Below are 9108 nucleotides of genomic sequence, written 5' to 3'. Positions count from 1 at the left end.
TGTCTAAGGCCACATTTGAACTCAAGTCCTCCTGACTCCAGGGCTGGTGCACTATCTACTGAGCAACCCAGCTGCCTCATAGAGTCATCTCATTTTAAAAAAGAAACTGAGGCAGATAGAGGGTCAGTGACTTCACCAGAGTCCCAGAGTCAGGGTGCCTATCCAAGGTGAGATTGAGCTAGCACCAAGACCAGCATTGTTAGCCTCTCTGCTCCAATACAGTCAGATACTCTTCCTACTACATCATACTTTCACCAGGTAAAAATCATCTGGATTTTTTCCAAGGACCAGATTAAATGCTACCTTCTCCAAGCAACTACCCCTGATCTTTCAGACAAACTTAGCCCTCCCTTTGAACTTTTCTTTTCTTATTCCATATCCTAATTTATGTCATATTTTTACCCATTTCATCTTCTCTTAAAAACTTTGAAACTCTCCCCAATATAGACTTTGTACAGTTTCACCATCTTTCTATCTTCCTCAGTTAATGAACAGTCCAAGGAAGATCATGTAATGGATACTCCATTTGCTGAACTGAGTTTTTTGAGATTCTAATCTATCCAAAGGGATATTTAAAAAGTCAATTAAATATACATATATATATATATATATATATATATATATATATATATATATATAGAGAGAGAGAGAGAGAGAGAGAGAGAGAGAGAGAGAGAGAAAGAGAGTTAAGGTTTTTGCAAGGTGGCTTGCCCAAGGCCACACAGCTAGGTTATTATTAAGTGTCTGAGGTCAGATTTGAATTCAGGTACTCCTGACCCCAGATGTTCCCCACATGCAGTTTGTGAAAATTGTTGCAATACTGAGCTGTGGAAAATGGGTCTGCTAGAAATGCCCCAAGTAGCTATTGAATTTGTTGAATCTGGTCACATTACACAAAAAAACTCCACAAAATGGAAGAATTAAATATCCCTTTGCTAAGCATTTTTAGCTACAAGCTCTAGGATAGTGACCCTGGCCCTTCTGTGGACATGGCAATAAGAATGACTTTATTTTGGGGTCAGAGAATGGTATAAGTCTGAGTTATAGTTAGTAGTGGTAGTAGTGGGTAGTAGAAGTGGTTGAGAAGGCCTTCATAATACCACAGGTAAGAGGAGGATATAGATCTGTCGAATATTGTGGGAAGTCAGGAAGACTTTCAAAGACAAGAACTGAGGGCTACAAGGGGTCAAAGATAATCATTGAGAGCTATAAGGAGTCGTTTTCTGGATGTCTGTTCATGACAGTGACTGGTTTTTCCAACCTGTTAACAGAGACATATTTCTTTGAGCTCAAACTGTGACAAGGAACTGACTCTGTGGTCCTGAAAGCTTATGCCCATGAAATACACAATCTAGTAGTTTCTACCACAAGTGTAAAGTTTCATGTATTCTAGGGGGAAAAAACTGCTCTTGGGCATCTGGCTTCAGTATCCCTTTTTCTGGCTTACTGTATATTATTTCTTTAAGTTCCAAGCAAATTAGACTACCTGCTGTTCCTTATAAAGACTTTCCATCTCCTCTCTCCAGGAACTTACAATGGCATTCTCCCATGCTGGAGAGATAATGCTAACATCCCTGGGTCTTTCAGAATCCCCAATTTCCTTTGAAGGCTCAATTCAAGTATATATAAGTTATATACAACCGAATTACTTTGTATGCATTTGTAATCATATTGTTTTTTCCTTAGATTTATATAGGTTGCTGTGTTTGCTTTGTTTTTATCCCACAATGGAATGTAAGCTCTTTCAGAGTAGGGACTATTTTGTCCTTTTTTTCCCCCAGAGTAAGTACAATGCCTGCTAAAGAGTAGGTGCTTAATAAATTCTTGTTCAATTAATGAATGACAAACTGAGTTAAGTACATAGGGATCCCCTGTCAAATACCTTGACCACTGACAGTGGTCTAACCCATGAAGGCTAAACCATGAAATAAAGTAAAAATGGAATCCCTCCTCTAAAAAATGAACATGGTGGCAAGAGTCAAACATTGCTTTAGTCATTTTAGAAATATAAACTATTGACAATTTAAATATTCAATGAACGATAAAGTGTCATGCTATACCACAAAATCAATAACATTCATATTGATGCTACTGAAATAAGCAAATAGATAAAACAAGGTTGTACTTAGACTGAAGGATGACTTAGAAGGACAGATTACAATTGCTTTCACTGTGTACCAAAGTAATAAGAACCAGTGCTCTTCATGGTATTTGAACATATTATTTTGCAATGTTTATTAGGTATCTATAAGACCACCACCATGAAGGTAATTGTAATCTCCATGCCTCTATCTATGGAAGAGAATGAAGTCATGAAAAGTCAAAACTTATTTTGATGTTTAGTGCTTAAAAACAAGATGGGAACAGGTAGGGATTCCAGAAAGTATTCTGGAAAATATAGCCCATGTTTGCAAAAAACTTTTGTAGGCTTATTGAGAATATGTGTTGGTCTGCTGTATGTCTCTCCTGAATATGTTCTTCCTGAAGAGTTAGATGATAAGTACCAAAAAAAAAATAACAATAATTGAAATTAGTTATTAAAAGACAGAAATGGAAATAAGTATCAGAAACAAATCAGAAATGGAAAAAGGCAAAGGCATTAAAATTTTTGTGGGAAATGGTAATAATCAAGATTAACTGATAAAAATCAAGCAGCTCAATGAGGTCCAAAGAGCCAAGAAACTACTTTAGCCACCATACACTTTTTTTTTAGGCTTTTTGCAAGGCAAATGGGGTTAAGTGGCTTGCCCAAGACCACACAGCTAGGTAATTATTAAGTGTCTGAGACCAGATTTGAACCCAGGTACTCCTGACTCCAAGGTCAGTGTTTTATCCACTACGCCACCTAGCTGCCCCTACCAAACACTTTTAAGTTCCCTACTAAAGCTAGGAGACAAGGAAGACAACCTGATGCAGAATAAAAATTCAATTGTAAAACATTGAGGAAGACTCATACAACTGCAAAAGGAAGAAACAAAACTATAAAAAGTTTATTTATGAAATTCAGTTGAGGTTTCAGAAAGGCAATAAGGCATCGGGGGCTAAGATACTGGACATGGATTCAGAAAGATTTGAATTCAAATCCCCCTTGAAATATTTCCTATTTCTGTGGTCCTGGGTAAGTCAATGAACTTCTTTGTGCCTTGCTTTTCTCATCTGTAAAATGGGGGTAAAGATATAAGTGACTTGATGACCTGTAAGATCTCTTCTAGATCTAAATGATTCTATTGAATTCATAAATATTTACAAATGAAATTGACTGAAGATACATTATAAAATGGAACTTATTTTTCAATATTTCTACATCAATATATATTTCATAATTATTTGATCAAGTCACCACAACTGCATTTTAATGCCTTAGATGCCAAGAAGAATATGTAGAAATGACACTGATGATGATTTCTGAAACCAGATCAAATATGAAGTAATCTACTTGTGATATAATTAAGAAAGCACTGAGGAGTCATTTCATAAGTTTTGGAATAAAGGAGAAGATAACAAAAGATTAGATAAAAATCTCAGACATTGTCGCATTCAAAAATGTACACTGGAAGGACAATGTTTACTATTGGTAGATACGCATACATTTTAAACTTGAGAAAATCTTTATAAGAATAAAATATAAATATAAATGGGGAGCTACTACATCAATGAAATCATTACTCTATGTCTCATCAAATCTTTAATGCTTCTAAAGAGTTCAACTAGTGTTGAAGATTTCTCTTTTTTAATGTCATCTATGAAATTTATCACTATTTTAAGTTCTCTTGTATTCAATCAAAATATCTACTCATTATCTGGTTTTCTGGGGTTTTTTGTTTTTAGTTTTTGTTGGGTTTTTTGGCAAGGCAAATGGGGTTAAGTGGCTTGCCCAAGGCCACAAAGGTAGGTAATTATCAAGTGTCTGAGACTGGATCTGAACCCAGGTACTCCTAACTCCAGGGCCCGTGCTTTATCCACTGCACCACCTAGCCGCCCCTACACATTATTGTTTTTTGTTGTTTCTTTCTGCTGCTGAGGTCTTTTAGGAGCCTGGCCTGTTCGTGAAGGCTTTTTTCCAATTCCTAGGATTCCAAGGCTTGTTCCATAGCATAAATTCCTGTGTGCGATGCTTTCCTACATTTGCTGCATTAAGGAAATGAACTTTCAGAAAGAATATGCCACAGTCAATAGACAAATTTACAAAAACAAATGAATAAAAAAATTTGGATAATACAAAAATCCCATGAGTTGGTGATTCAAAATACCATTTCATTCAGTAGACCAAAGCCGGACTTAAGGGGCATCTTCTTTCAATAAGGAATCAGTCTGACAATAGATATTTATTAAGTGCATACTCTGTGCTAAACTCTGGGAACACAGAGAAAGACAGAAAATTCTGTGCCCTCAAATAGTTCACATTCTAATGGTCTTTAATGCAAATGCTAAGATCAAGTTACATTTCTTGACAAATACTAAAAAAAAACAAAAACAAAAACAAAAGAAGTTGTGATGATGTCATTTAAATAATTATCGGCCTTCCAGCCCATCTTTCAACTCATCTTTCTAGTGGTACTGATTATTTATGGATCTTAGAAGAAATCATATAAAATTCAAGTTATGGGTGACTGAAAAGAAAATAGTGGATATCAGTAGGCACATCACATTTCCAATAAGGAATGATGAATATAAACTTTATAAAATATATATGTGTATATATATATATATATATATATATATATATATATATATATATATATATATATATATATATCTGAGGAGATATATGCTCAGAATAGGTCATTGAACAAGAAAAAAGGAGAATTAATGACATATCTAAAGGTGTCACTTAGTCCTCATAAAATGGAAAAAAGACCTCAAAAAGACCTCCAGAATATGACATTACTCCTCATTAGAGGATCTAAGGTAGAACATGAGTAAGAGAGATACAGAACACCAAGTGGAAATAAATTCAAATAGATGAGTTTACAGATTTACTGAAATGTCCTTTTGAACATCTTAATTCCACTTAAAAACCATTTTAATAGTAATTTTTTTCTAAAATATATTATGTTTTTAATCAATATCTTTTTATTCTTAATTCTACTTTGCAATCCTGTGGAGACTCAGAAAAATCAAATAATGCCAGAGGGTAGTAGTTATCCATAGAATTTCAAAATGAGAGAATATTAGAATTGAACAGCATCTTGGCAGCCTTTTAGTTCAATCTATTCCTAATGCAATGTGGGGGCAGCTTGATGACTCAGTGATTACAGTGCAGGCCCTGGAGTCAGGAAGGTCCATCTTCCTTAATTTAAATCTGATATTTATTAGCTATTTGATACTGGGCAAGTCACTTAACCCTGTTCACCTCATTTTCCTTGGTGGTAGAGAAGGAAGTGAATCACTTCAATATCTTTGCTAATAAAGCTCCAAATGCAATTATGAAGAGTCAGATATGGAGCGGCTAGGTTGTTCAGTGGATAAAGCACTGGCCCTGGAGTCAGGAGTACCTGGGTTCAAATCTGGTCTCAGACAATTAATAAATACCTAGCTGTGTGGCCTTGGGCAAGCCACTTAACCCCATTGCCTTGCAAAAAGCTAAAAAACAAACAAACAAAAAGAATGAAGACTCAGATATGAATGCAAAAATAATTAAACAATAAAATTACAACATATCCTATAAACAGTTATCAAACTTTTGATTGAAAAAAGGGGAAATACATCATTTCCTAACGTACCCACCACATTCATAAATCACTCTAATTGTTACAAAGTTTTCCTGACATCACACTTATGTCTATTTGCTTAAAATTTCCATTGTTCTAGATTTTAGACTAACAATTAGGATCGCTTTCCTGCATAATAGTCCTTCACATGTTTGAGGGGCGGAGCCAAGATGGCGACAAGAAGGTATCCAGTCTTAGGAGCTCTCTGATAAAACTCATAAGCTAAGGACTCTAACTAAACTTTCAAGAGATGGAACCCACAAAGGGACCCAGTGAGGCAATTCTCCTACTCAAGATAACCTGGAGAAGAGCAGGGGGTCTCTGCTCCACGGGATCAGAGGGGTGGCCTGCCGGAGGGGTGGCCCGCCATAGCCAAAGAACTTCAGCCTCCAAGAGGCAGCCCCAGGGCGCTGGGAGCTGTGGCTCACAGCAGCGGGGGAGTCTCCTGAGCTGCACCCCGAGGAGCACTGGGCACAAAGTGGGGGAACAGCAGGGGACTTCTGTCGGAGCTAGCATGTGGAGCCCAGCCCTCAGGGCACACAGTGAGCAGCATGGTCTTTCCCCAGCTCTGATCCAGGAAACAGAAGCATGTGGAGCTGGTAGGCAGGAGCGCCCAGGGCATGAGCCCATTGAGCTGAGGGAGTGGAGTGAAGAGAGAGAGACTGCAGAGCTCTGTCCTCTGCCTCTGGAACAGGACTCTGGGGCTCTGACCACATTCAGATCCTGATCCCAGTCTAGGCCCCCCATAGAACAGCAGGGCCCCCCACCCAACTCAGGCCCGTGGCAGACTGGAGTGCATATGGTTATTCACAGACCAGGAGGGAGGACAGAGCCTCACACACTGAGACCCTTGTGGGAGTGTCCCAAAAGCTCAGGAAGCACCCCAAACCAGGCCCAGACTGGAAAAATGAGCAAGCAAACAAACAAAAGGAAGACTATTGAGAAATATTTTGCAATTGAGCCCAAGAAGGATCAAAATACTCAGTCTGAAGATGAGGAAGCACAAGCTCCTGCATCTAAAGACTCCAAGAAAAACAGAAATTGGGCTCAGGCTATGACAGAGCTCAAAAAAGACTTTGAAAATCAAATGAAGGAATTGGAAGAAAAACTGGGAAAAGAAAGGAGAGAGATGCAGGAAAAACATGAAAATGAAGTCAGCAGCTTAGTCAAGAAAATCCAAAAAAATACTGAAGAAAATAGCATACTAAGAACCAGCTTAGGTCAAATGGACAAAACAGTTAAAAAAAGTTATTGAGGAGAAGAATGCTTTAAAAAGCAAAATTGGCCAGATGGAAACAGAAATAAGAAAACTCTCTGAGGAGAACAAATCCTTCAGACAAAGAATAGAATAAAGGGAGATTGATGAATTTACCAGAAATCAGGAATCAATACTTCAAAACAAAAAAAAAAATGAAAAATTAGAAGAAAATGTGAAATATCTCATTGAAAAAACAACTGATATGGAAAACAGACTTAGGAAAGATAATTTAAAAATTATTGGAATACCTGAAAGTCATGATCAGGAAAAGAGCCCTGACATCATTTTCAAAGAATTACTACAGGAAAATTGCCCTGATATTCTAGAAGCAGAGGGCAAAATAGAAACGGAGAGAATCCACTGATCCCCCAGAGAAAGAGATCCCAAAAAACCAATCCCTAGGAATATTATAGCCAAGTTCCAGAACTCCCAAGTCAAAGAGAAAATATTACAAGCAGCCAAAAGGACACAGTTCAAATATCGTGGAGCTGCAGTCAGGATCACACAGGACTTAGCAGCAGCTACATTGGAAGCTTGTAGGGCTTAGAATACAATATACCGGAAGGCAAAAGAGCTTAGAATGCAGCCAAGAATGAACTACCAAGCAAGGCTGAATGTCCTCTTCCAGGGAAAAAGATGGACTTTCAATGAACCAGGGGAATTTCAAATATTCCTTTTGGAATGGCCAGAGCCATTCTATTGAAAGTAAGAAATTATGTTTTATTTGGAGTGAGAAAGCAGGGTGAAGGACACAACTTGGACTATACCTCTCCTCAGGCAACACTGAGAAGCATGGAGGCAGGTGTCTTACGGAGTACTTGGTGGGAAACGTGGCAGTGTTTGGAGCTGTGGTGGGTATGGAGATGTGGAGCAACCTGTCAGCATGGCCAGGGTCAGGTTGGGTGAATCTCTTCCATGTCAGCTCCATGATCCCATACTGTGAACTGCCATTCGGTAGACAACTATGTACTTGATTTCGCCCAGGCAGGGGCAGGACCATTTGGAATTTGGATTGGTCTTCTGGTGTCCGGGGAGGCCTGCAGTGTATATTGTAGAGGAGGCACTCCCCAGGCACCCCATCTTCAACTTCCAGGGCTTGCTTACAGAGTATGTCCAGTGGCAGTTGTTGCTTTTTCCCCAAGAGTTCATTTAACAGTGTGTGGATCCTGGTGTGTCTGAGATGGTACAGGTCTAGGAGCTGGATGAACTACTGGTCCTCCCAGGAGGAATGGTCTTGTTCACAGTGCTTCTGCAGGCTGACTAAGACATGGTACAGAGTCACAAAAGTATCCCGTGGAATCATATCCTTTGGAAGAATGGCAGAGGATTCCGTGGCCCGCTTCCCCAAATCCCTCTGTGGGGAACTGTTCATTTTCCAAGCCTGGATGTCCCTTTTCAGTTGCCAGATCAAAGGTAACTTTTTCACATAGGCAGAAGCACTCTGGGACATATCTCTCAAGGATGACAGAGCTGCCACCCCCTTGCCCTTGAACTCCATTGAAAACCTCTTTTGTCCAATTTCCAGGGGACATAGGATCTGAGGCTTTCATAGTGGTGGAAGAGCCAGTGGAGACCCTGGTAGCCAAAGAGGAGGCCCGGAACAATGGCAAGGATGGACACCACTGACTCTGACTCAATTATAGTTTTGAGCCAAAGCTTAGCCTCTTCTCTCTTGATGGAAGGGAAGGTCTTTAAGTGCCCTGAGTCTATAGAGATATTGTCTCAGCCTGGGAGAGTTGAGGCTGAATGTCAGCAAGCCCTCTCTGGGGTGAGGTGATGACTTCCAGGGCTCCCAAGTACAGCCATTCTCTTTGTGACTCTGAAAGGGCCTTAGCCAGCAGCTGGCATAGGCATTGGTAGGTATTTTAGGAAAGTTGCTTTTGTTCCTGGAGCTTCTGCAGAGTGACTTTCAGCCACTCCTGATTCTTCTCACTAAGCTCCAGACTATCATCAGTGAGGTTGAGGTCAGCCACCCTGATGGGTTGTCCCAGGATGACCTGCTGCAGTAGCTGAAACCACTTCTCATTGGCCTTGCTCTTTAGCTTCTCTTTTTTGGGCAAATAAGAGGGAACTTTGAGCTTTTTGAGCCGCTGGAACTTCAGGGGGAACTCCTTTTCTCTCTTTTTTTGACCTTTGGGT

Source organism: Macrotis lagotis, unplaced genomic scaffold (assembly GCF_037893015.1).
Source record: "Macrotis lagotis isolate mMagLag1 unplaced genomic scaffold, bilby.v1.9.chrom.fasta BILBYCTG019, whole genome shotgun sequence".
Taxonomy (NCBI): Eukaryota; Metazoa; Chordata; class Mammalia; order Peramelemorphia; family Peramelidae; genus Macrotis; species Macrotis lagotis.
Note: the sequence above shows the minus strand (reverse complement) of the source record.